Here is a 26,781-nt window from a genome sequence, read left to right as displayed (position 1 = left end):
TGATGGTTGGTTCTTTAAATCTTTTGAAGGGGTCATATTAGATTATATAAAGGACTATACCAGTAGGTTATCTAAAGTGCATCTTGGTGAGCAGGCCGTGGCAGCATCAATGAAACAAGAGAACCAGCAAAGTGTCATATTTAACATCCTCACCAGGACCCAAGAACAGAGTTTCATTTGTAAAACAATAAGTCCCAGGGTCCAAATTAGTCCTTGAAGCCCACAGCCTTGACGCTGACACTGCATGCCTCATCCTGGAAAAAAACGCTTTCTGCACCTTTACTTGATCTTGCCGGTACTATTTGCCTTTATACGCCTGTGCTTTCTCACTTTCTCCACGTGTTTCCTTCTCCTTCTTTACCCGTTTCTGCTACTCCCGCTTTTGCTCTCTGTCAAAGTTTGATGATAATAAAAAGGGCAGGTGCGCTGCGCTCTTCTGCGCCTCTCAGACACAGAATGGGTTGATGGTGCGGCCCAGAAGATGCCCACGTTCACCGAAGAGATAAGCAATGACATCTTGTTACTCTGAAAAACTGACTTTGAATTACGGAAACAAAACCAGGTGTGAAAGTTGGATCACCCAAGTCTGGTGATTGGCTGTCAGTCACTGTGTTCCCTCACTACTGTCGACGAGTGCTACCATCATTTGGCCCTCAGATCATTCTTAGTGAGCTGTCTGCCAAAAGGCTGGACACGCTATACATGCACTTCATGGCTTTTTTTTCGGAGAAGTAGGGCGGAAGGGGCAAACATTGCTAGCCATTCTTCCGTGTACTGGGGTGCATTCCCAAAAGAACTCAAAGGCAGGTTTGTTTTTTAAAAATACAAAAGAGGGTGCCCTTGCGCAAACTTCCTCCCAGCACTTGGGAGACATCTTTGATTTTTTTTTTCACTCCAGGACGGCCAGGATGCATGTGTCCTTAAACCCTTCCACGCGGGGCTAATAACCCCCCGCGGTGCGGGGGGAGGGGGGCCGCGTGCGGCACCGCGGTGCTCATGACGAGCCCAGCTCGTCATGCAGCACAGTGGAGCTGTGCTCATGACGAGCTGAGCTCATCATGACTCCGCCCACTCCCGTGGATTGTCCGCAAAGGAGGGGAATTAGCCCCGCGTGGGCGTTCAGCGGCCGTTATGACGAGCTCAGCTCCACTGTGCCTCATGACCAGCTGAGCTCGTCATAAGTGCCGAAAAGGTTAATGATATAGTCAGCTGGAACAAGTCAGAGGGGCCGTGTTAAATAGCATTGCCCAAATCTTGCAATTTCGCATTTGCAGAAGGGGGGAGAGTCAGTGGATTTCTGGTGGCCAACAGGGGCTTCACTGTTAGAAACTCAGGATCAGATTTACAAGAACTGACGCATCTATGCATATTAGCAGAGATGCCTCAGTTAATTTGCATCATGTAAAAAAAAACTTGCGTCACCATGGATGCATCACATTTACAACGCGGCGCACTGTGGCGCAAAGATGGACAGATGCGTGACGCATCTATTGGCGTAATGGCAACTCATTGCTGGAGTCGTGTGGCAAGCACGACGCAACTTCGGCAGTTCTTCGGACTGCCTATTTCTATAATGCTGCGTCATTCCTTACGCCTGCTTCAAGCAGACATAGGGTTTTGACACAGTGGCGTCGTAAAAGTGATGCAGTGAAATCTTGTAGATTTCACTGCGTCACTTTTACGAGGCTTTCTTGCATCAGAACGCCCACACTGCATACATTATACCTGACCCAGGTATAATGTGACGCATGGCTTTACAACATGACACATCTCCATAGATGCGTCACGTGGTAAATGGGTTGCATTATTTACTACGCCTCTGCATCACAAAAGTGACCGAACAGCAGCGCAAAACTGGCGCAAGGGGCTTGAAATTGTCCCCCTCAGTGCTCACCCCTCCTCACAATGAGGCAAGGGACTTCAAAATTGGATGTAGGGGGCATCTGCTGATATTTGGCTGATTCCCCATTACTGGTAATTCTAAATGCAGCCCTTAGTTTTTAATCTGTTTTTATTTAAACATTTTTGGCATTTTCCAGCTTTTCTCGAGGATAATACACATTTTATCTCCCTCTTGGCTGGTCTTGGAGGCATTAGTCTGTTTAGACTAACTCCTTGTGCTGCGAAACGTTCATGTGTAAGATATCCAACATCTCTTGAATCTTGACCCGGAGACAACGCAGTGTTTTCTGGGCTTAAAAGATCTGACTACAAGCTTTGTATTACCTGCTGGAACTTCGAAGCTTTTCCACATAGGGTGCTTTATTTTTTATTGTAAGCATAGGGTTATTTGCCTAGGACTCTCAGTGAGCTAGACATCATGAAGACCTTTTAAAGAGTTGTGAGAGCATCACAAACCTCCATGGTCTCAATTGAAAAAGGGACAGCATTCTTTTCACAACTGGTTATTTACTATAGGTAACATGGTTGACCAGCATGCAACTAGTTCCTGTATGAGATTTTGTTCCTTTATTAATTAGTTGTATTTACATTTTTTTATTTGTTTCACTGTGCATGCTTTTATATGTCGAATGGTGTTTTAACAGCGTTGATCTTATTTTTTATTGAAATGCTACCCTGATGGAACATGCTGTTTTTATTGTAACTGTTGTCATCGCCGTGTTATACTGTTTCCAGTCTAAAACGGGACGGCATTTCTTTGGAGATCCTGTATGTATTGTATTGGTTACTAAACATGCAGTTTCACCTTCAATATTTATGTCACTACAAGGATGGTCGAACAAGTCTACCAGTCGGGATGATTTTTTGGGGGCATTTTTGCATTTTGAGGTGATTGGAATATTTCTGTGCGTTGTGCACAGAGGGACATGGGCTGTTTTGTAATATGAAATGTTTGCACTTGATTTGTGCATAGTGGAATTGAAGCCACATTCAGAAAAATATAGAATTTCATTTAAAGACTACTGATCCATGAGTTAGGTTACTGGTGGTTTAGCTCTGGGCATCTCGGATGGAAAACGTCAAACCCTGCCCTACAACTGACCATTTCCTGATGAGATAATTTACTGACAGAATACTGCAGTAGAGCTCTATCTTTGACACAGCACTTCCAGGTTGGAAGTGTGATTCCAGGTTTGTTTCATTCTGAACAGCCGCTGTCCGTGCAGGTAACAGCAGTGGGGCGGTGGGGCAGTGGGGCCGTGTAAGGGGGGATTTTGAGGAACGATGCAGAGGGAAAATTAATTATTTAAATGATTTTCAGCCGGCATCATCCCCTGAAATCCCCCTTACACGGCCTCACTGCCCCACTGCTGTTACCTGCACGGACCGCGGCTCATTTTGAAAGGTTTTATGCTAAATTCCAGTTTGAATTGCGAAGGTCAATATGAAATACTGTTACAATCAAGTCTCCAAAAACACTTACAACATTAAGGGCCTGATTTAGATATCGGCACACGGATGACTCCGTCACAGTGGTGATAGATATCCTGTCCTCTAAGGTATAAATCCCATTATATCATATGGGATTTATATTTTGTCGGACAGGATATTCTTCACTGTTGTAATGGAGTAATCCTTCTGCTGAGATCTGAATCAGGCCCTTAGTCAGGTGAGTCCTCCAAGTATGTCAATGATTACTATCACTGCATCATGTGAACTGCAGACAAATACATTTAGGGGCTTCTCCATAGCTTGGTGGATGGGACATTCCTTCAACACATATAAAGAAAACATGTTCCAGGAAGAAGCTGGAAATTGAAATTAGAAAAGGGACTCCAGAGGGAAGTTAGGCATCCTTATGAGTACAGATGCTCTCTGTGAAACCAAAAGTAGAACAAGCATTAGACAACCAATAGGTCTTGGTTTATTTTACTAAAGCATGCCATGTAAGCATATTAAAATCAGAACAAATAGGAAACAAAAGGACTGTATTGAAGGGTCAATTTTCTTTGATATATTCAATTTTTGGTCCTATGTCAACTTTCAGACAGATGGTTTTGACAACCTTTTTGTGGTCTTTCTTCAGTTTCTCTGTCCTGATTTAGGACTTGACAGATAGTAATCTGTCTGTTGTGGTGGTGGGCGACAATACCTCTTCCATACTAACATTCTACTGTCAGTCAAATTTAGGGATGACCACCATCCCATCTGTCATCTCTGTATGCTGAAAGGGAACACTGTGGTGGTGGTTCCTTTCAGTGAATAAAATGTTTCATGGACATCTATCATCAGTTTTGCTGGCTGTACTCCAACTTTTGAAACAGTTTTCGTTTATCTGAAACAAATTCTCAAAGTGGGAATTTGATTCAGGAAAACAGAAAACTAATGCACTCTGGGAGTTTTCTTCTAGTGTGTGAAGGTCATTATATTTTCCTTTTCCTCAATGCCAGATTTTTCCTTGCAGTGACAGGGGAAAAAAAGAAAATAGACAGTCCATCCTACATAGGGCAAGCATTGTAATGTCCTCCATCTAATGACTCCTACTCTGTTAGGCCATCTGAGGAAGTTTTATATCGATAAAGCCAATGGGGCTAATGTCAACAGAAAGCTTGGGATCTGCCCACTTTTAATATAGTACCTTGTTTGCGAAACTCTATCCCATTTTTAATATAGTACCTTGTTTGTCCAATTTTTAATATAGTACCTTGTTTTGAAAACTCTAAATCGGGACGTCCATCACTGAAAGAAATACTTAGAAAGGCGTCCCTCATGCAGTTCAATGCAAGTACAGCATTGAAGGCATAAATAGACACCCTAACAGTTGATAACATCAGATGAGAAAGAAATATTCTGGGCTAAGCAAAGTTGCTATTGACAAAGTCCCCAGCCAATAGTTGAAAGAGGTTGGTCAAAAAATGCCAATGATTAAAGAAGGCAGACCTTAAGCCTTCTCTAAGTAAATTATAAAAAACAACAAAGGGATGGGAGGAAATCTTGAATTGATCTCAGCCACCGGCGATTAAGCCTGGGCAGAGTTCATGGAGTTTTCTCCGTGGAACTCCATGAAGTGCCAGAAAAACTTGGCCGCGCTCCTCGGAGTTCTGCTAGTTTCAGAGTCTGTTAAGTCGTGCTGCTTTATCCCATGCTCTAAATTCAGCACAAACAGCAATACACGTTGTGCCAAAGGGAGCTGTTGCCTTCTGCTGCTCGAGTAGATATTCTACTTGAGCGGCAGCTTCTTCAACGCTAATGGCAGATTTCTCAACGTGAGTGGTCGCGACAACCTGCAATAAGAAATCTCGCCAGGAGGATCTCTATCTAATTTTTTTTTCTTGCAAGCGCTCACCAACTTACTTTTGGCGAGCTGCTCGAAAAAAAACTCCATTCTGTGGCACTTCACTGCGTTTTTCAGAACTCCACACAGAGAATTAAGTGCGGAGTGGGCAAAACTTCCGGAATTCCCCCGGCGGAGCGGTATTCTTTTCCCACCCCTCCTGGCAATCGCTTGAGCCACATTCCAGACTATTATTTTTTGCACACTATGCCAATCTAGAGAGAAACTAGTGATGTGCACCTCTGTCTTGGAACTGCCCTAGTAGTAACAATCTAGACACACTGCCATTCCCAGTCCTCTATAAGGAGGAACACAAGCAACCTTAAGCCGGTTTGGCTTACTTAGGCCTCATCAATTGCACAGTGAGCATGGAACCAACAGCAAGGTATTTCTTTCATACTTGGACAGAAACAAGACAAAAGTAGGTCAGTTTTGCTACTTCTGCAATAGGAAAAGAACAGATGGAACTGCCAGACCTTTTTCTCTTGTGACGGAAACACAACCAACCCCAGATAGTCAGCACTACTTAGGCTTCATTAATGTGGAATAGCATGTGTGCTGTCGCACAGTAAACATAGGACCCAAATCTAGGCAAAACGTTTGCTCCTAGGGAGTCAACTGAGAAAAACTGCAATATGATAGAATGAATTATTAAATTAATCTCAGCCACCTGCTATAACTCAGTCTGCATTCTAGATCATTGTTTTTCATCCACTGTGTCCACTGCACAAAGACAAGACATATGAAAGTCAGTCTTTGCCCTGCTCAAATTAGAACAGTCCAGACAAAACTATCATGTGCCTTCCAAATAGGACAACAAGCATCCACAGAGCAGTTTTGGCTTACTTAGACCTCGCCAGTGAAGTACTATGGCACAGGGAGCACAAGGCACATGTCTTGGCATACCGGTTGTACTTAGGGAATATATTGCAAAAAATTAAGACAGCAAAGGAAGAATTGACTGGGGTTAATCTCAGCCACTAGCGATTGCTTGGGCCACAATGCTGGCCATTTACCCGATATGCCACTCACTCTAGACAGAGATCAGCCACATGCAGATGAGCCTTGTCCTGCTGAAAAGAAATAGTACAGCCCTAAAAAAGCCAGGTCAGGTCTACTCCTGACATGGAAACGACCAGCCCCAGGCATGTTTTGGCCTACTTAGCTCTAAGCAACATGGTAAAGCTTGTGTTGAGAGGCACAGTGAGCAAGGTACCCATGCCTGGGAATACCTGTTGCAATTTGGCTGTTTACTGCAAAAGAAAACAAAGTGGTGAAATGAATGCTTGAATTAATCTCAGCCACCACAATTGCTTTTGGATGCATACAAGATGATCATGTTTTACCCACTGTGCCACTCTGCATAGAGACCAATTATGTGCAGAACAATCTGGGTCCTGCTCTAATAGGACTAGTCCAGCCTGAACTGCTAGGCAAGACCCTTCCAGATGGGAACACAGCAGTACATGACCGGTGACAGCCTACTTAGGCCTAAGTAGAGTATCTCTTGAAATTAGAAAGGTTGTCATGTTATGGTCCAACTACTTTGTGATTCTCTACTATGTTTATGCATATTCTTACTGTTCTGGTCTCGCTATCAGGCAGCACAAGTGGTCTGTTTTCAAGAGACCAATTGTGAACTTACAGTGGGATTAAAGCCTGTCCAGTGCTTACCATTGGTTGGCTTTATTGCCAGTCTCAGTTACTTGTGTGTGTTTCCATAGGTTGCCACCCTCTTTTTTAATTTGTTCCTCCCCTCAAGCTTAACCTCTTTACCACCATTTTGACTGGCTAACATATTCATCCACTGGTCTCCTTTAAAGAATGTTTTTTTCATTTGGTTAAGCATCCATAAGAGTGCCTATGTTTTCCAACTCTCTCCCTTGTGTGCTTCTGCCCACCAAATACCAGCCACCTAGCCCATGCTATTCTGTCCCTCATGTGCTGCTTTCTCTCGCTTGTGCTTCTCCTCCCCACTCCCGAGCCCCCTGTGCTTCGTGTTGGTTTCTCCTTCAATCACTTATTCCTCACCCCACTGTTGTTCTGTCCCTCGAGTGTAGCTTACTTTTTCTTGTGTGCTTCTCCGTCATGCTCTGTGTTGTTTTTTCCATTGTGTGCTTCTTCCCATCCTGTGTTGCTCTCTCCCTCGTGTGCTGCTTTTCTCTTCTTCCCACCCACTCTCCCACTTGCTGATGCACTACCCCTGATCCTCAAGGTTTTTATTATTTTTATTTTGGCTTTTCTTATCTGCCATCTTGGCCAGTAAATAACAAATCCGAAAATGGGACCACCGTTATTCTGTAGGCCCATGTGCACGTAGTGACTCACATTTGCCCATATAGGATGACACGAACAGCAACAGCAGCAGACATTTTTCTTCTTTTAGTGCCAAACCTGTGTATCATAGCAATGCAGCACAGCTTCAGCAAACTGATTGGGAAAATCAATAGTGAAAAAATGGGGATACCGTTTGGCTTTCCAATGCTTGTTAGCTGAACTGTTTGTTTGTTGGCATTATTCGTTGAGTTGGCATGGTTTTATTAGTTCTCTCTTTTTGACCCTACTCCCCGGCTTGGTGTGATTTCAGCGGTTGCTGTCTTTGATTTTATCTGATACATGCCACTCTGTTGTTTGACCGAGTGATTATTGGTAGGCGAGGGGGGGGGTACCTACACAGCAGTTGCTAGTGTGGCCTTGCTGACTCTTGAAATTAAGCAAGACTGTCATGTTACACTGCTACCAGTTTGTGCTGGTACTATATTCATGCCAAGGTTTCAGATTGCTATGTGTGCCATTTTCATAATTTCAGTGTAATTGTGAGTGACATTTCAATGAGTATGAGTGACACTTTCTTGTGAGCAGACTCAAGCAATGAAGATGAGGGAAACATATAAATATCAGAAATTGCACCCATTTGACCATGGACAAACTCTAAGAAGATCTTAAAACTGCAGGAAAGTACCAGAAATGGAAGGGCACTAACCTTCTAAAAAGAAGTAAGTCACAACTAATCCTCAAGGACATTACTGATCTAGTCACCTCTTCTAAGCAAACTTCCCTTTCTGCTGACCTTCGTAAGATTAGTATAGAGCTGATGAGAGGAAAGGCAAATCAGAAAATGGAGAAGCAGAAAGGGAGGTGTATACAGAGGGCCACATCTGTATTTTTAACGGGGTGTTGGCAGGATAGCAGTTATTTAAAGATTTTGTGTGCAGAGATTTGGCTAGGCATTGTAAGTATTTGTGATATAATTACAAAGTTGTTCTTGCTATGTCAGATTCTTTTGTTTATAACACAGAAGATGGACCATTTCTATCTATCACAATTGAAAAGTTAAATGTTTCTGTTCTGAAATAAGTATGACAGTTCAGCACACAAAATGAGTTAAAATATAGAGTCAGATTTGCCAAGCCATTTGCACACTGAAGTTGCATTTAAGTGAGCAAATGGCTTTCATGCGTGTAAACTCTAATTTTGTGTTTTCAAAATGCTATTTTACTTTTGCAAAATAATTTAATTAGAGGACATTTTTTACCTGGGCACACATCTTTTCTCTGGAATAGGGTATGGATATTTCTGAGGCAGTGATGACTTGCAAAGTTAGTATACAAGCGCAAAACTGCAAGTTTGTGGATCTTCAACTTTTAAAAGACACATTTACACCCTAGGTATGGTCTGAGATTCACTCTTAACCAGGGCAAAAATAAAATTGCATCTATGGTGGCAATGGCCACAAAGATGGTGGGGGTGAAAATGAAGGGGTTTCTACACAAGTGAAACATCTAAACATTTTAAAAATGCAATTGCAATTTTGTAAATTCTGTATTACGTGTACACACGCCTGAAGATATAACGCATATATTTACACATGCTTAAATGGAAACCTGTGAAAACAACAATGAATTTATAAAATAATTCTACTTCCAAAGCTGGGGATTTGTAACTTGTTAGCGAGAGATGCACTCCAAATGTAGATGGAAACAAACGGTAGAATAAACTCTTCCCAGGCGGTGAATCACCTCCCCCACCCTTTCAAACTTTCCAACTGCATTCCTTTTACCCTCTGACATTAACCAATGACCACGTGCTTGGTGCCTTAAAAGGTTGCAGTTCATTATAACATACCATATATACATATTGCCAATTTCCTGCTCATGCATAACATCATGATGACATTTATATTCTCTTTGCATTTATAGCCCTTTTAGTCCATTCTTGTTTATTGTCTGCCTTCAGGCAGGCCAATCTCCGGGGAGGGGCCAAACCACTTGGGCCATTGTTTCCACGGTGTTAGGCTTCAACTTGCTACCGATTTGGTGGGTGTCCATCAGGATCAGCCCTGGCTGCAAGTGTTGCCCCGCTCGCCTTCGACCCCCTTCTTTGCCACTCCCTGCTCTTCCGGGTCCCTGTCGTGTGGCATTCCAAGGACTCTGTGTGAGCACTTCATCTATTCAGCCTGGTGCTGAGTTTGAGTTGAGTATTGCCATGACAGAGCCCGACTTGCTTGCAGTAGGATGCTAGCAGTGTCAACATGTTTTTCTTGCGACGCCAACACCCTCCAGACACTCAAAGCCGGCTAACCCTTCACCTGCTTCCAGGCCACCCCGAAGCTCACCCACGGACCCTTCCTCTGCCGAAACTGCGGCTACACCAGCAAGCGCACACTGGCACATCCTGTGGCCTTCCTGACGGAGACCTGGATGAACGCCTCCTTGGCGCCAGACATAGCCATAGCCACCCCGGACGGCTACAAGATCATCCGCACGGACCGAAACCACAAGCCAGGAGGAGGAATCACCATCGTCCACAGAAACACCATCAGAATTACGACCAACATCAAAGGCTCCCTTAACATGGCCGAACACCTACACTTCCAGATCCACGTCGATCACAACACCACCCTCAGAGGAACCCTTGTCTACAGACCCCCAGGATGCCGACCACAGTTCTGCGACTCTGACGCCGACCTCATCAGCACGCACACCCTCGCCTCCAGAGACTACTTCCTCCTCGGAGACCTGAACTTCCACCTCAAGAACTCCAACAACACCAACTCCACAACCCTGATCGACAACCTCGCACACCTCAGGCTCAAACAGCTCATCACTACAGCCACCCACTCCGCCAGACACATGCTCGACCCCATCTTCTCCACCAGCAACCATGTCACCTTCAGCCACACAACCAAATTCCACGGGACCTACCACCACTGCATTCACTTCTCCTTCGAGAAACACACCGTTCACAACCAATCGCAATGAATCCCATACCGCGGCTGGAACATAGTCACCGAAGACCAGCTCCTCCCCGCCCTTGCCCGAGACCCTCCACCCGAGCCCTCTGACACCAACGCAGCAGCCCACAACCTCAGACAATAGATTGACACGTGTGCCAACACCCTCTCGCTGATAAGGAAACCATCAAACAGGTGCACCGACACAAAAGCCCTCTGGTTCAATGCTGACCTCCAGAGCTCCAAGCAAACCTGCTGAAGAATCGAGAAGCAGTGGCGCCAAAACCAGACACCAGACAACACGCAGCCCTCAAGAACACCGGACGCAAACACCATAAACTCATCCGATCCACAAAAAGGACCTCCTTCAAGGAACGCATCAACAATAACACACACAACAGCAAAGAGCTCTTCAGCATCATGAAAGAACTCTCCATCCCCAGCTCCGGCCCAAACGACTGCCCGCCCTCACCAGAACTCTGTGAATCCCTGGCCACCTTCTTCCACCGCAAAATCGCAGACATCCACAACAGCTTCGACACCCAGGCACCGACGACAGATGCCGACACCCCTGACCCAACGCTCACCAAACACACCGACCTCCTGATCTCCTGGAACTACGTCATCGACAAAGACACCAATCAAAGTCATGAACACCATCCAATCCGGCTCACCTTCCCATCCCTGCCCCCATCACATCTTCAACAAAGCGAGCTCCATCATCGCACCTCAACTCCGAAAGATCATCAACAGCTCCTTCGAGACCGCCACCTACCTGGAGAGCTGGAAACACGCTGAGATCAACGACCTACTTAAGAAACCAAAGGCGGACCCAAAGGACCTCAAAAACTTGCGATCCATCTCCCTGCTCCCATTCCCGACGAAAGTCATTGAGAAGACCACCAAAAGACAACGGACCCAATTCCTGGAGGAGAACAACACCCTGGACTCCTCCCAATCTGGCTTCAGCAGCAATCACAGCACTGAAACCGCCCTCATCGCCACCACTGACGACATCAGAACCCTGCTGGACGGCGAAACCGCGACCCTCATCCTCATGGACCTCTCGGCCACCTTCAACACCGTCTGCCACCACACCATGCACATACGCCTGCACGAAGCAGGGATCCGAGGCAAAACCCTGGAATGGATCACCTCCTTCCTCACCGGCAGAACCCAGAGAGTCCGCCTCCCCCATTCCGATGCGAAGCCAGCGCGATCCCCTGTGGCATACCTCAAGGATAATCCCTCAGCCCGACCATTTTCAGGCATCTACATGGCACCGCTCTCTACCATCGTCCGAGCACCCCACCTCAACATCGTCTTGTATGCAGACGACACCCAGCTTATCCTCTACTCACTTAAGACCCGACCACCGCTAAATCCAACCTCCATGAGGGAATGAAGGCCAGCTGTCTGAAACTGAACTCTGACAAAACAGAAGTCCTCATACTCGGCTCCACCTCCTCCGCTTGGGATGGGAGTACTCCTGGTGGCCGGCCACGTTGGGAACCCCCCCCGACACCCACCGACCACGCACGCAACCTGGGGTTCATCCTGGACTCAACGCTCTCCATGACCCAGCAAGTCAACGCTGTCTCCTCCTGCTGCTTCAACACCCTCTGCATGCTCCGCAAGATCTGCAAATGGATCCCCACTGAAATCAGAAGAACGGTCACCCAAGCCCTCGTCAGCAGCAGGCTGGACCTGGGCAATGCCTTCTACGCGGAAATCACAGTCAAACTCTGGAAACAACTCCAACGCATACAAAATCGCACTGCACGCTTCGTCCTCGGAATCCCTCGCCACACCCACATCACTGCCCACCTGAGAGACCTGCACTGGCTCCCGGTCAACAAGAGGATCACCTTCAAGCTCCTCATCCATGCTTACAAAGCACTCCACAACGCCGGACCAGCATACCTCAACGATCGACTCACCTTCTATACCCCAAACCACCAGCTCCTCTCAGCTGTCCGTGCCCTCGCAACCATCCCACGCATCGAATGACCGCAAGCGGCAGATCATTCTCCCACCATGCCGCGAAGATATGTAACACCCTCCCCATCCAACTGTGTCAGACCCAGGACCTACTGACCTTCAGAAGACTTCTCAAGACCTGGCTTTTCGATCAATAGCTGCCTCATCCCCCCTCCCCCTAGCGCCTTGAGACCCTCACGGGTGATTGGCATGCTATACAAATGGATTGAATGATTGATTGATTGATTGATTGATTGATTAATTGATTGATTGACTTCTTCCTCTTTCCCCAGGAGCCCATACATGGGTGGTCTATAAGGTTGAAGCAGAAGGTGGTCATGGCAAAAAATCAAACAAATAAGATCAGTGCCCAGTATATGACCGCCAAGTATAGCACTTCTGCATGCTAAGTCTCTGTTTGAAAGAGTGTTATAGACTGTGTGAGCGTGAGTACCTTCACTCTGTGATTTTCTCCCCCCAAGCATAGCTCTGCAGATACTGTCACACTGCTGGTCACTCACTACCAATCAGCGGAATGTGTCCTGTGGGCTGGAGCCATGGTCTATGCACAATTTGAAAGGTGGTGGGGGAGAGGTGGTACACTACCCTGCACATGTGCACCGGGAGGCATGTCAATCCTGCACGTTGACTGTGGAGGCATTAAAGGACAGTGAGAACAGTCAACGTGCAGAGGGAAGCCCCAAAGCAGGCTGGGAATAGACCGTTTGCAGGTCTGTGGGCCCTGCCTGCGCCAGCTCCTGCACCAGAGGAAGCAGAAGGTACAGCCGGCAGTGCAGCCCCAGCAGCTCTGCCTTTCAGCTGCGCACAGATCTTGACGCAGAACTGTCCCTTCCTCGAAAACCACTCTCTTGTTTGGGGCACAGTGCCTCTCCCCTTGTCACAGTATAGCCATTATGTCGAGGTCGTCCGTACCCTGTTTATTTCAGTGTACAGCATCGCAGGAAATGGGAAAAGACCGGGGGCCTCATTTATGAAAAGTGACGCATCGCTGCGTGAAAACAGCGATGCGTCACTTTTCACTGCGCACTCCTTGCGACATTCCTGATGCGTCATATTTAATGTATGACGCATCATGTCGCAAGGAGTTACAGATACGTCAGTATTTCTGACGTATCTGTAAGCGCAAAAGTGACGCATTGCTGGAGTGTGTCACAAAAGTGACGCAACTCCAGCAATGCGTCCTTTCACATGGGGCAAGCCCCATGTGAAAGGGCTTGGTTCAGTCTTACGCCTGCTGTGAGGCAGGCGCAAGATTTTGACGCAACAGCGTCCCAAAAGTGACGCAGTGAAATCTCATAGATTTCTTTTTTTTTTTTTTTTTTTTAACTTTTCATTTTTTTTAATTTTATTTAATGAGAGTTCATACCGGTAAATACATATTTCTAACTGGATACATAGATACATAGATAGAAGCATAGAATTATATCGTCATGCGAAATAACAGAAAGAATAATAAACAATACAAATCAATTAACATATTAAATATCTACACGACCAATAAATCATTCAAAGATTTCACTGCGTCACTATTACGAGGCTTTTTGCAGGGGAACGCCCCCTCTGCATACATTATACCTGACGCAGGTATAATGTTGCGCAGGGGTTTAAAAAGTGATGCATCTACCTAGATGCGTCACTTTTTAAATATGGCGCAACGAGGCGCATTTTTTACACCGCTGGTGCGTCACAAAAAGTGACGCACCGGCGGCGCAAAACTGACGAAGGCCTTCATAAATAAGGCCCCTGGGACTCGCCTGTGCCAGGGACCAGCGAGAAACAACTGGCAGTGAGTGTCACGTCTCGGGCATGTGGCCATGACCAAGTGACGGCACTAGGTCTGGGGCTGCATTTTGGTCTATGCATTGATGAAGATCAGGTCCAGTTACTGCCTGCCACTAGCACACATTGAAAGGCGGCGGGACGAGGTGGTATATCACCGGGGAAATGTGCACGGTCTGAGGCAGCAGCAACAGAGTTCCAAAGTTACGTGGCTCAAGAGGCAAAAAGCTTTGCCTCCTCCTGCTGATTCTCTTACACCAGCTCCGGAGGCAGGGTGATGCCCAGAAGCAGAGAGCGCAGAGCATCAAGAGGGGAAACCTAGACCCAGGCATGTTGACACAGCCAACACTCTCGCTCCCATCACAATGCAGAACGAGAGACAGCGGGCATCACGTGAGAATCCAGGAACCGCTGGGTGCTCAGTGCTTCGCACATGCGCAGTTATAGTAATAAAATGCTTGCTCAATATTTTTTATGTGGTGATGCAGGGAATTACCTTAAAATGCGCTAAGCTAAAGTGTGAAGCGTTGCACTTGACAGGGCTGTATAAGTGCTCATTTGTACATTTCAATTGTACTGTTCATTTGTTTTGTAAAAGCATAGAACATTTTTCAAGCTTTTGCTCATGATTTTTAACTTAAATGTTTATAAAATGTTCATAATGTTATCCATTGGTGCTCACTTTTGTGATTTGGCTTGGTTTGGCTTGTTCGCTCTCTTTGGCAGTGTTCTCCAGCTCTACCCTCCATTTAAAAGTATCAATTTTTGACTTCCTACCATAATTGTCTGCCAAGTGTTTGACCAATCGAGCATGTACAGGCAATCACAGAGAGTACATATCACGGCTGCTAGCGCTGTCACATGGTGGCATACTGCAGTGTGCCAAAGCCAACTCTGTCTGTGCCCATCTATAACCAATAATTCCTTCAGGAAGCAACTCAAGACCTGGCTGTTCGAGCAGTAACACACCCTTTTCCCCTAGCGCCTTGAGACCCTCCCGGGTGAGTAGCGCGCTTTATAAATGCTGTGATTGATTGATTGATTGATATATGGCCATGGCCACAAACCCCAGCAACTAAACATAGGAAATGTATATTACTCCTGCTCATAGCTACTTGAATTTTAGCTCCTGACACAATCTGTTTGGATAAGTGCCATGCCCCTCGTGTAAAATTGTACATGAATGACTTAGAAGCTCCCATCACCTCTCATAAAGTACCACTGCAGACCACACTACCCAGTGTACATTCTGTTGTAAAAGACATCCTAGTGATTTAAGGGTTTAATAGGGACAATAACGCAGTGGTGTAATAAACCTAAGGGGGGTCCCTGCAAGGTACATGGAGGGGGACCCAACGCTCCGTACCCAGACAGTAGCTTTAAGACCAGCGTCCCACCGCCTGTGCACAGTGCTGGAGGGGCCCACCCGAACCTCAGGGGCCCCTCGCACCACAGAGGCTGCGGGTGCTATTGTTAAGCCGCTGCTATAATGTAGACCTGTCTAGTGCTCTGAAACTTTAGTAAATAAAATGTCTCTTCCAGGGGTTCTTTTGCCATTTTCACAAAGTATCAACATGGCACATTTTAATAGAGAAGGTAAAAATGATGGGAGGCTAACAATCAATCACCATGATTATCTTGCTTTCTAGCAGAGCAATTAAGGAGAATCATTGCGCCAAATAATTTGCATTAAGCATATCATGGTATGCTTCAACAAACATGTCTAACAGTATAGTGTATCATTCTCCTGTTACTCAACAGACTTTGACATGGAACTTTCTCTCATCAATCTTCGTGCTTCTAAATGTTGTACCCATGTGATTTTAAAATGTGGGGGAATCCATTCATGTGCCAGCTACGTGCTTACTGATTGAAGTGTGTGCCACCAAATGCCTTACTTACTTTGCATCTGCATCCATCAGCCAAGTAAAGAACCTGACATATATGATTTTAACCTCTGATCATTTGCCTGCGAATCCTAATGACTTACCTGTCAGGAGACATTGCAAATGTATTTTCCCTAATTTATTATAAACAATTAATGAAAAACGTGTGCGTTTCTCCCTTACTTTCTCTAAAATCTCACATATGGTCCTTGTTGCTATATGTAAATAGTTTATTAAATTCTTGATTTACATCGTCTATAAATAATGTAGCTTCTTTGTGTCACTCAGCTTCGCTTGGTACCAGACCATCCACCCTCCAATACTCCAGGATTCTGACCGAAACAAAGGATTCTCTAAGTCATAAGAAACATCTCAGCACCTCAACAATTCTCCCGAAACTAAAATCTATTATATCTAATCCCCAAAGCGATGTAAAAAATGAATTTACATGGGAATGCTCGTTTTTAAATTATCTTGTTTGCATGAAGTTCGTAATTCCACAAGAAAGACACTCAGAATTATCAAGGGAGCCTCAATGGAGTGCTTGTCTGAATGTCCCCCTTCCATCACCCTCTGTGAATCCTTATTTTTCTATTCATAGACATAATCCAAGGTGTCTATTACTCTTTTGGATCTAATCCGCAGCTAGATCCCACCTAAGTAGACTGTCGGAGTATTTCTGCAGTGGCATCAGACATTTTCAAATCTCGGCTAGACCTAATGCCACCTCACACTCTTCCCACATTAAAGTGGTTTTGCTTGAAGTTTACTGAACGAACCATTCAATTTATGAAGATGGTTAAATCGTGCTTAGCAGATCATGCATATCCTGCATAGATTATGCAAATGGTAGCCTTTAGTATCGCTCCACATTTACACACTCTGTTAAACTCATTCTTTTGTAGAGCTGCAGCCCTTACTGACCTTATACATTCCTTTGGTGTTCCTGTATCGAAAATACCCTTATTGAATATTTCTATTATGAGCAATTGGAGACCATTCCTTTGCTATTTAATGCTAAGGTAGCTGAGAGAAAGTTCAGTGCTCAACTGTTCTCCATTCCACATGAGTTAATCTATCCTGGCTGAGGAGGGGTGAAATGCTGAAACCAGTCCTAGGATGCTTGTTTCCAGTCCTGGACGAACCTGGCCTGGCAGTTCAGGCCAGACTGTTCCCATGGGGCACAGGGTCAAGACTGATTTGCCTGTGGCTGGGTTAAACTGGAATGGTATGGTGAGCAAGAAAACGATGGATTTAGGCCCAGATCTCTGAACTGGGGTGAATGTATGATATTGTTCTGCATTCTATCCATCAACTATTATTTTTGCATTTGTCACCCGAGTGGGACAAGTGTGCCTGGCAGTTTGGGCTGGACTGTTCCCATGGGGCACAGGGTCAAGACTGATTTGCATATGGCTGGGTTCAAACTGGGATGGCATGGTGAGCAAAAAAATGATGGATTTAAGCCCAGATCTCTGTACTGGGGTGAATGTATGACATTGTTCTGCATTCTGTCCATCAACTGTTGTTTTTGCATTTGTCACACCAAGTGGGACCGGTATGCTCAGACGTGAGTTCCGAGCTCTTCATGCCACTGGAATCACGCTATCCTGGCTGATGCAGGCTGAAAGCCCAAAACGGGTCCTAGGATGCTTGTTTCCAGTCCAGGGAGGACCTGGTTTGGCAGTTCGGGCTGGACTGTTCCCATGGGGCACAGGGTCAAGACTGATTTACATATGGCTGGGCTCACACTGGAATGGCATGGAGAGCAAAAAACAATGGATTTAGGCCCAGACCTCTGTATTTGGGTAAATGTATGATATTGTTCTGCATTCTGTCCATCAACTGTTGTTTTTGCATTTGTCACCCCGAGTGGGACGGGTATGCTCAGACGTGAGACCTGTGCTCTCCATGCCACTGGAATCAAGCAATCCTGGCTGATGAGGGCTGATAGCTCGAAACCGGTCCTAGGATGCTGGTTTACAGTCCAGGGAGGTTCTGGCTTGGCAGTCCGGGCTGGACTGTTCCTATGGGGCACAGGGTCAAGACTGATTTGCATGTGGCTAGGTTCAAATTGGAATGGCATGTTGTTGCATTTCACCTTTTAATTATTTATTTCCCTTGCTGGAACTAGAACCCTGCTCCTGCGTGAGCCTTCCTGGTTCTGTGTTCCAGATTCCCTGTGTGGCAGTTTAAGCCTGCCCTGCTGTTCAGCTGGATGCTCTGTGCCTCTTCACCTGCAATAAATTCTTTTTTTGATACATATCGTCTGGCATCTTACCTTACAAAATTGGCGACGACTGGAGAACCAAAGAAATCCTTTTGCGGCATTTCCTAGGCACAGGTGCGAGGATTTCTTCTAAAAACGAACCCATCCACCTCTCTTCAATTTCTACGTGGTCGGACTGCTGTTGAGTTAAGCCTCTCCTCATCCGTTCGTTTGGCAGCCTCGTGGTATGTACTTTGAGGAAGTTATTGCTTTTTTACTATTTTTCCTCATTAAGAGAGGTCTGCCGTTATCTACGTAGCGTTAGCAGGTTGCCATAACAACCTTTCTGCCTGCATGTCAGCACGTCATAAACGTCACGACGCTTAACGCGTCATCACGCGGATCACGCTCTCTCTAGAGCCAATCCGCCTTGTTTTCTTCTGCTGGTAAAGGCGCGTCACAAAGGGTGTCCTGATTCAACGCCGCCTCAGCGTCAAAGCGTCTTGGATCTACACTTGTTTCTCGAGGCGCGTCACAAGCGGTGCCCCAGATCAGCGCTGCCTCGGCATCAAAGCCTCCTGGATCAACGTCCGCCTCAGGTAATTAGGCTGACCGAGTGAAATCCTGACGCTAGCGCTACAATACTGACAGCTACGACGTGATTAAAACTGACATTTACTGCTTTTCACCTTAACGTTTTAAGACATACTTCCAGACTGAAAACGCTACACTTTTTGATGCTTAAACGCTGAAAGACTTATTCAATTGTTCTTTTCTCAAAGCTTTGTTCTTCTCCTGCTTTGAGGGTTGGTACTATATATATATTTTTTTTGCTACTCTGCATTTTTGCTGTGTCCAGTACAGTGCAAGTATAATTTGGATATTTTGATACTTTCTTATCATTTTCTGTGTGCATTCTACACCATTGGCATCATCTATGCTATTTACAGTTACTGTTATTTTATTTAAGTGGTGTGATTAACTTATTACTCTGCCATGCAATTTGATCCTCCAAGCAAGTTTCTGCAGAGCAAAGGTGAACCACCTATTCCATGGTCACGTTGGAAGGAAGAGTTTATCACCTACCTTAAAGCCATCGATGGTGAGCGTATGTCTGCTGAAAGGAAGAAAAATATTTTCCTCCACTGCTTGGGTTCAGAGGGTCAAAATGTCTTCAGAACTCTTCCTCCTATGCGTTCAGGAGGTGATCACAATGTTTACGATGAAGCTTTATTGCGAATTGAAAATAGATTTAAACCCAATACCAGTGTAGCATTGAACAGGTATAAGTTTTATACTAGAGCTCAAGAAGAGAATGAAAGTTTTGATGACTTTCTCACTGCACTTCGAGCTCTGTCCCTTCATTGCAATTTCGGGTTAATGACTGACGAAATGCTCAGGGACCAAATTATTGTACATGTGAGAAGTAAAAAAGTTCAGGAGCAGCTTTGGATTCTGGGCGATCCCAGTTTAGAGGTGACCATCAGTACCTCCAAAGCTCTTGAACAATCTGAACGTTGGATGAAAACTTTAGAAAGTAAAGCTTCCTCTGGCACTGTTAGTAAACTATCTTCTAGTGTTGATGAGGGTAATGTTAGTGCTGTTTCATCCTCTAGCTCATTTTCCACTGGCAAGCCCAATGTTAATACGAAAACTCAGGTCAATTCAAAAAATTATTACTGCTTTAGATGTGGTAATCCCAACCACATTGCTTCGTATTCTCGTTGTCCTGCCATTGGAAAAGAGTGCACTAAATGTGGACGTTCAGGTCATTTTTCTAAAATGTGCAAAGACACTAGTTCTAGAAAAGATTCCTCTTTTTCCTCTAAAGGCAAAATTTCCACTGTGTCACAAGGTATGTCATCATCCCAAGACCTTGAACATGGCATTGTTGTTTCTATCCGCAATGTGTTTGATATTAATTCTGCAGAAACTTTGAGTTCTCCGGATTGTATCGTTAATATTTTGGGTAAAGAGCTCAAACTTATGGCGGATTCAGGCTCTCCCTGGACCATTATCACCAAGTTATATTGCAATGAAGTTTTTGGTAATCTAGTTGATCTAACTAGCTTATGTGAGTCTGATATTGTTGCACAAAACTTTGATGAATCCTACATTAATATTGTTGGTTATAAAGAAGTCTGTATTGAGTTTAGGGGGAATAGTGCTTGGATCAAAATGTACATTGCCATCAAAGGTGTGAATGTTCTGGGCTGGAGGGATCAATTCAGACTTGGTATTACCTTAAATCCCAGGAACAAAGACCCTATTTCTGTAGTTGCCATTACGTATGATGCTGCACCTTTGAACAACACTGCTTCATGTTCTACGAGTACTCATTTGTCTGATGAGAGTATGATTGCTTCTGAATCCTCAAGGGATGTATGTGATCTCGAGAAGGACCTTCCTTTGCTATTCCCTCAAGTTTTTTCTGAGAAACTCGGCAAACTTAGAGGTTTTTCCCATAGGATCAAAGTTAAAAATGGTGCCATTCCGGTCAAACAGAAGTTGAGGGGTGTACCCATCAGTATAAGAGCTGAACTCAAAATCTTATTGGATGATATGATCCTTGGTGGTGTCATTGAAGAGGTGGAGTCCTCTGAATGGGTTTCGCCCATCGTTTTGGCTCAAAAACCTGATAAAAGTATCAGGCTATGTGTGGACCTGAGGGCTCTCAATGCCAACTTAATTACTGATTGTCACCCTCTCCCCAATATAAACGAAATGGTTTGCTTGTTGGATGGTGCTTGCATTTTCTCTACTCTTGATTTGCGTTCCGCTTATCACCAAATCGAATTGACTGATGATGCAAAGCAATTTACCGCTTTCATCACTCCGTTTGGCCTTTTTCAATTTAAGCGGATGCCTTTTGGCCTAGCCTCCGCCGCTTCGGTCTTTCAGAGGGCCATGCACCATATTTTTAAGGAGGTTAGTTCTTTCGTAAAGTGTTTCCAGGATGATATCCTCATTTTTTCTAAGAATGTGGATGATCATCGTGTTCATCTTAAGGATGTGTGCAACAAGTTATGTGAAGCTGGTCTTACTCTCAAATTTAACAAGTGTAAATTATTTTGTAAGAGTGTCGAATACTTGGGTCATACTTTGTCTGCCGACGGTGTAGTTCCCAAGCGTTCTCTTGTTGATGCCATTGTAAAAGCCCCTTCTCCTGACAACAAGGAGAAATTGCTTTCCTTCGCTGGCTTATGCGAGTACTACAGTAAGTTCATTCGCAATTTCGCCACGAAAATGGAACCCCTCAGGGAGCTTACCAGGAAGTCCTCTGACTTTGTGTGGTCTGAAAGGCAGGAGTCTGCCTTTTCTTCTATCAAAGAAGATATCGTCAATGCCCCCACTTTGAGATCCTTCTCTCTCAACAAAAAGTGCATTATTACCGTGGATGCCAGTTGTTATGGTCTTGGAGCTGTGTTAGGTCAGGTTTCTGGCAAAGAAGAATGGTGTGTTGCCTTTGCGTCAAGGACCCTATCTCTCACTGAGAGGAGGTATGCGGTTATCGAAAGGGAGTTGTTAGCCTGCACATGGGCTGTGGAGCATTTTCGCAATTATGTTTGGGGCAACAGATTCATTCTTAAAACTGACCACAAGCCCTTGGTTGGTATCTTGTCTCCTGGTGGAGGTTGGAACTCAACTGCTCGCATTGCACGCTTATCTTCAAAGTTGCAGGAGTATGATTTTGAGGTTTTGTATGTCCCAGGTAGGAGTAATGTCACGGCGGACTTTCTCTCTAGGTTGCCTTGCCCTGATGTTGGTTCCAACCCAGATAATCCTGAAATTGATATTGTTTCTGTGGTTAATGACTATATTTCTAGTGATTTCAGGGGTGTCACTGAGATTGAGTGGATGTCGGAAGTTGAGAAGGATCCCATTTTCTCATTTATTTTTGATTGTTTAGAAAAAGGTTGGCCCAAGGATAAATCTGTTTTACCTGAATTTGCCCCTTTTTGTCAGGTTTCATCTGAGATTGAGGCTGTAGGAAGGATTTTGTTTAAGTCTGGGAAAATGATTCCTCCTGCTTCTCTGTACAACAAGATTCTTTCATTGGCCCATAGGACTCACATTGGGATGTCCTCTATGAAACGTCTCATTAGGACCAACTTTTGGTGGCCTGGCCTCGACAAGATGGTAGATAGAACTGTCCGTGACTGTGTGGATTGCATTAGTAGTGATAAGATGCTTAAGGTGTCTTCTGCTCCCCTTCATCCTGTTTCTTGGCCCGATCATCCCTGGCAGAAGCTTGCTTTTGACATTTCTGGTCCTTTCCACCGCCTACCAGAGAATGCTCGTTTTGCTTTAGTTCTTATTGACTATCACAGTAAATGGCCGGAAGTTAAGTTTGTCTCCTGTGCCACCACCTTGGTCATTATTTCTTTTCTTAGGGAAGTTTTTGCCAGAGAGGGTTCCCCTGAAATCCTTATTACTGATAATGGCGTCCAACTTATCTCTCGGGACATGGAGGATTTTCTTGTTTCTTGTGGTATCAAGCATCACACTACTTCGTTGTATGAGCCTAGAGAAAATGGCCAGGTTGAGAGGTTTAACCGTGTCCTCAAAAATGCTGTGGAGCTTGCTTGTTCTTCGTGTGAATCCTGGAGGGATGTGGTAAGGGAAAGACTTTGGATGTACCGCATCACTCCACATGCTGTTACTGAGGTTAGTCCTTTCCAACTTCTGAAAGGGAGAACTCCCAGTTCTGAAATCTGTCCTTGGTGGGTTAAGAAGTTGGATGTTAAGGCTGACCACTTAGACATCTCGCAAGTGGCCAGTCGGGTTGAAACCAAGCAGAACACTATGAAGTCTTTGTTTGACCGTAAAATGAATGTGAAAGTTCCTGATTTTGTTGTGGGCGAATGGGTCAAGATCAAGAAACCTGGGTTCACTCTCAAAGGTCTTTCCAAGTTTGGCAACCCCATTAAGATTGTCAAAGTTTTCAGGAACTCTGTAATTACCCAAGATGGTAGATCCTGGAACATAAGGAGGGTTGCCAAATGTAAGTTTGTTCCTCCTGGTTCTGCCCAGACTTCTACTCATGATAAATGTTCTGCTCAGAGTTCTTCTCATGGCGACAGCAACTGTGTTCCGCCCTCTCAATCTGTCGCTCATAGAGTTAAAACCAATGCCAGACCTGTAGTTATGCCTTCTAGGTTTTTATCTTAATTCTCCTTTCACTTTACTGTTTGCTTTGTTTTATAGGAAGGAGATGTGTTGCATTTCACCTTTTAATTATTTATTTCCCTTGCTGGAACTAGAACCCTGCTCCTGCGTGAGCCTTCCTGGTTCTGTGTTCCAGATTCCCTGTGTGGCAGTTTAAGCCTGCCCTGCTGTTCAGCTGGATGCTCTGTGCCTCTTCACCTGCAATAAATTCTTTTTTTGATACATATCGTCTGGCATCTTACCTTACACATGTTGAGCAAAAAAACAATGTATTTAGGCCCTGATCTCTGTACTGGGGTGAATGTATGACATTGCTTTGCATTCTGTCCTTCAACTGTTGTTTTTGCATTAATCACACGAGTGGGACAGGTATACTCAGACGTGAGTCCCATGCTCTCCATGCTACTGGAATCAAGCTATCCTGGCAAATGAGGGCTGAAAGCCCTAAACCGGGCCTAGGATGCTTGTTTCCAGTCCAGGGAGGACCTGGCTTGGCAGTTCGGGGTAGACTAATCCCATGGGGCACAGGGTCAAGACTGATTTGCATATGGCTGGGTTCAAACTGGAATGGCGAGCAAAAAAACAATTGATTTAGGTCCAGATCTCTGTACTGGGTGAATGTATGATATTGTTATGCATTCTGTCCATCAACTGTTGTTTTGCATTTGTCACCCCGAGTGGGACGGGTATGCTAAGACGTGAGTGCCGTGCTCTCCATGCCACTGGAATCAAGCTATCCTGTCTGATGAGGGCTGAAAGCCCGAAACCTGTCCTACGATGCTTGTTTCCAGTCCAGGGAGGACTTGGCTTGGCAGTTTGGGCTGGACTGTTCTCATAGGGGATAGGGTCAAGACTGATTTGCATATGGCTGGGTTCAAACTGGAATGGCGAGCAAAAAAACAATTGATTTAGGTCCAGATCTCTGTACTGGGTGAATGTATGATATTGTTCTGCATTCTGTCCATCAACTGTTGTTTTTGCATTTGCTACCAGAGTGCGACAGGTATGCTCAGACTTGAGTCCTGTGGTCTGCATGCCACTGGAATCATGCTATCCCGGCTTATGAGGCTGAAACCCGAAACCGGTCCTAGGATGCTTGTTTCCAGTCCAGGGAGGACCTGGCTTGGCAGTTCAGGCTGGACTGTTCCCATGGGGCCAGGGTCAAGACTGATTTGCATATGGCTGGGTTCAAACTGGAATGGCATGGTGAGCAAAAAAACGATGGATTTAGACCCAGATCTCTGTACTGGGGTGAATGTATGACATTGTTCTGCATTCTGTCCATCAACTATTGTTTTTGCATTTGTCACCCGAGTGGGCCGGGTATGCTTGGCAGTTTGGGCTGGACTGTTCCCATGAGGCACAGGGTCAAGACTGATTTGCATATGGCTGGGTTCAATCTGGAATGGCATGGTGAGCAAAGAAAATGATGGATTTAAGCCCAGATCTCTGTACTGGGGTGAATGTATGACATTGTTCTGCATTCTGTCCATCAACTGTTGTTTTTGCATTTGTCACCCCAAGTGGGTCCGGTATGCTCAGACGTGAGTTCCGAGCTCTTCATGCCACTGGAATCACACTATCCTGGCTGATGCAGGCTGAAAGCCCAAAACGGGTCCTAGGATGCTTGTTTCCAGTCCAGGGAGAGCCTAACTTGGCAGTTCGGGCTGGACTGTTCCCATGAGGCACAGGGTCAAGACTGATTTGCATATGGCTGGGCTCAAACTGGAATGGTATGGAGAGCAAAAAACAATGGATTTAGGTCCAGACCTCTGCACTTGGGTAAATGTATGACATTGTTCTGCATTCTGTCCATCAACTGTTGTTTTTGCATTTGTCGCCCCGAGTGGGACGGGTATGCTCAGACGTGAGACCTGTGCTTTCCATGCCACTGGAATCAAGCAATCCTGGCTGATGAGGGCTGATAGCTCAAAACCGGTCCTAGGATGCTGGTTTACAGTCCAGGGAGGACCTGGCTTGGCAGTCCGGGCTGGACTGTTCCTATGGGGCACAGGGTTAAGACTGATTTGCATGTGGCTGGGTTCAAATTGGAATGGCATGTTGAGCAAAAAAACGATGTATTTAGGCCCCGATCTCTGTACTGGGGTGAATGTATGACATTGCTTTGCATTCTGTCCTTCAACTGTTGTTTTTGCATTAATCACCCGAGTGGGACGGGTATGCTAAGACGTGAGTCCCATACTCTCCATGCTACTGGAATCAAGCTATCCTGGCAAATGAGGGCTGAAAGCCCTAAACTGGGCCTAGGATGCTTGTTTCCAGTCCAGGTAGGACCTGGCTTGGCAGTTTGGGCTGGACTTTTCCCATAGGGCACAGGGTCAAGACTGACTTGCATAAGGCTAGGTTCAAAGTGGAATGGTATGGTGATAAAAAATGATGGATTTTAGACCCAGATCTCTGTAATGGGGTGAATGTATGACATTGTTCTGCATCCTGTCCATCAACTGCTGTTTTTGCATTTGTCACCCTTATTGGGACGGGTATGCTCAGTCCTGTGCTCTCCATGCTACTGGAATCAATCTATCCTGGCAGAAGAGGGCTGATAGCCCGAAACCGGTCCTCAGATGCTTGTTTCCATTCCAGGGAGGACCTGGCTTGGCAGTGTGGGCTGGACTGTTCCCATGGGGCACAGGGTCAAGACTAACTTGCATATGGCTGTGTTGAAACTGGAACAGCATGGTGAGCAAAAAAACTATGGATTTAGGCCCAGATCTCTGTACTGGGGTGAATGTATGACATTGTTCTGCATTCTGTCCATCAACTGTTGTTTTTGCATTTGTCACCCCAAGTGGGACCAATATGCTCAGACGCGAGTTCCGTGCTCTTCATGCCACTGGAATCATTCAATCCTGGCTGATGAGGGCTGAAAGCCCAAAACGGGTCTTAGGATGCGGGTTTACAGTCCAGGGAGGACCTGGCTTGACACCTCGGGCTGGACTGTTCCCATGGGGCACAGGGTCAAGACTAATTTGCATATGGCTGGTTTCAAACTGGAATTGCATGGTGAGCAAAAAAACGATGGATTTAGGCCCAGATCTCTGTACTGGGGTGAATGTGTGACATTGTTCTGAATTCTGGTCATCAACTATTGTTCTTGCATTTGTCACCCGAGTGGGACAAGTATGCCCAGACGTGAGTCCTGTGCTCTCCATGCCACTGGAATCAAGGTATTCTGGCTGATGAGGTCTGAAAGCCCTTAACCGGTCCTAGGATGCTCGATTCCAGTTCCATGTCTAGTGTCAGTCGA

The 26,781-nt window shown here is 45.4% G+C and overlaps 1 protein-coding gene across 1 annotated transcript in view; it reads right to left on the bottom strand.

The window, feature by feature from the left end:
• LOC147677797 (ATP-binding cassette sub-family C member 12-like) overlaps nt 1-26,781 on the bottom strand; it is a 1,863,878-nt gene that overhangs the window by 1,538,836 nt on the left and 298,261 nt on the right. The gene's annotated exons all lie outside the window — the stretch shown is intronic.

The sequence above is a fragment of the Lissotriton vulgaris genome, chromosome 12 (genome assembly GCF_964263255.1).
Source record: "Lissotriton vulgaris chromosome 12, aLisVul1.2, whole genome shotgun sequence".
Lineage (NCBI taxonomy): Eukaryota > Metazoa > Chordata > Amphibia > Caudata > Salamandridae > Lissotriton > Lissotriton vulgaris.
This window is presented reverse-complemented; position numbering and strand designations above follow the sequence as displayed.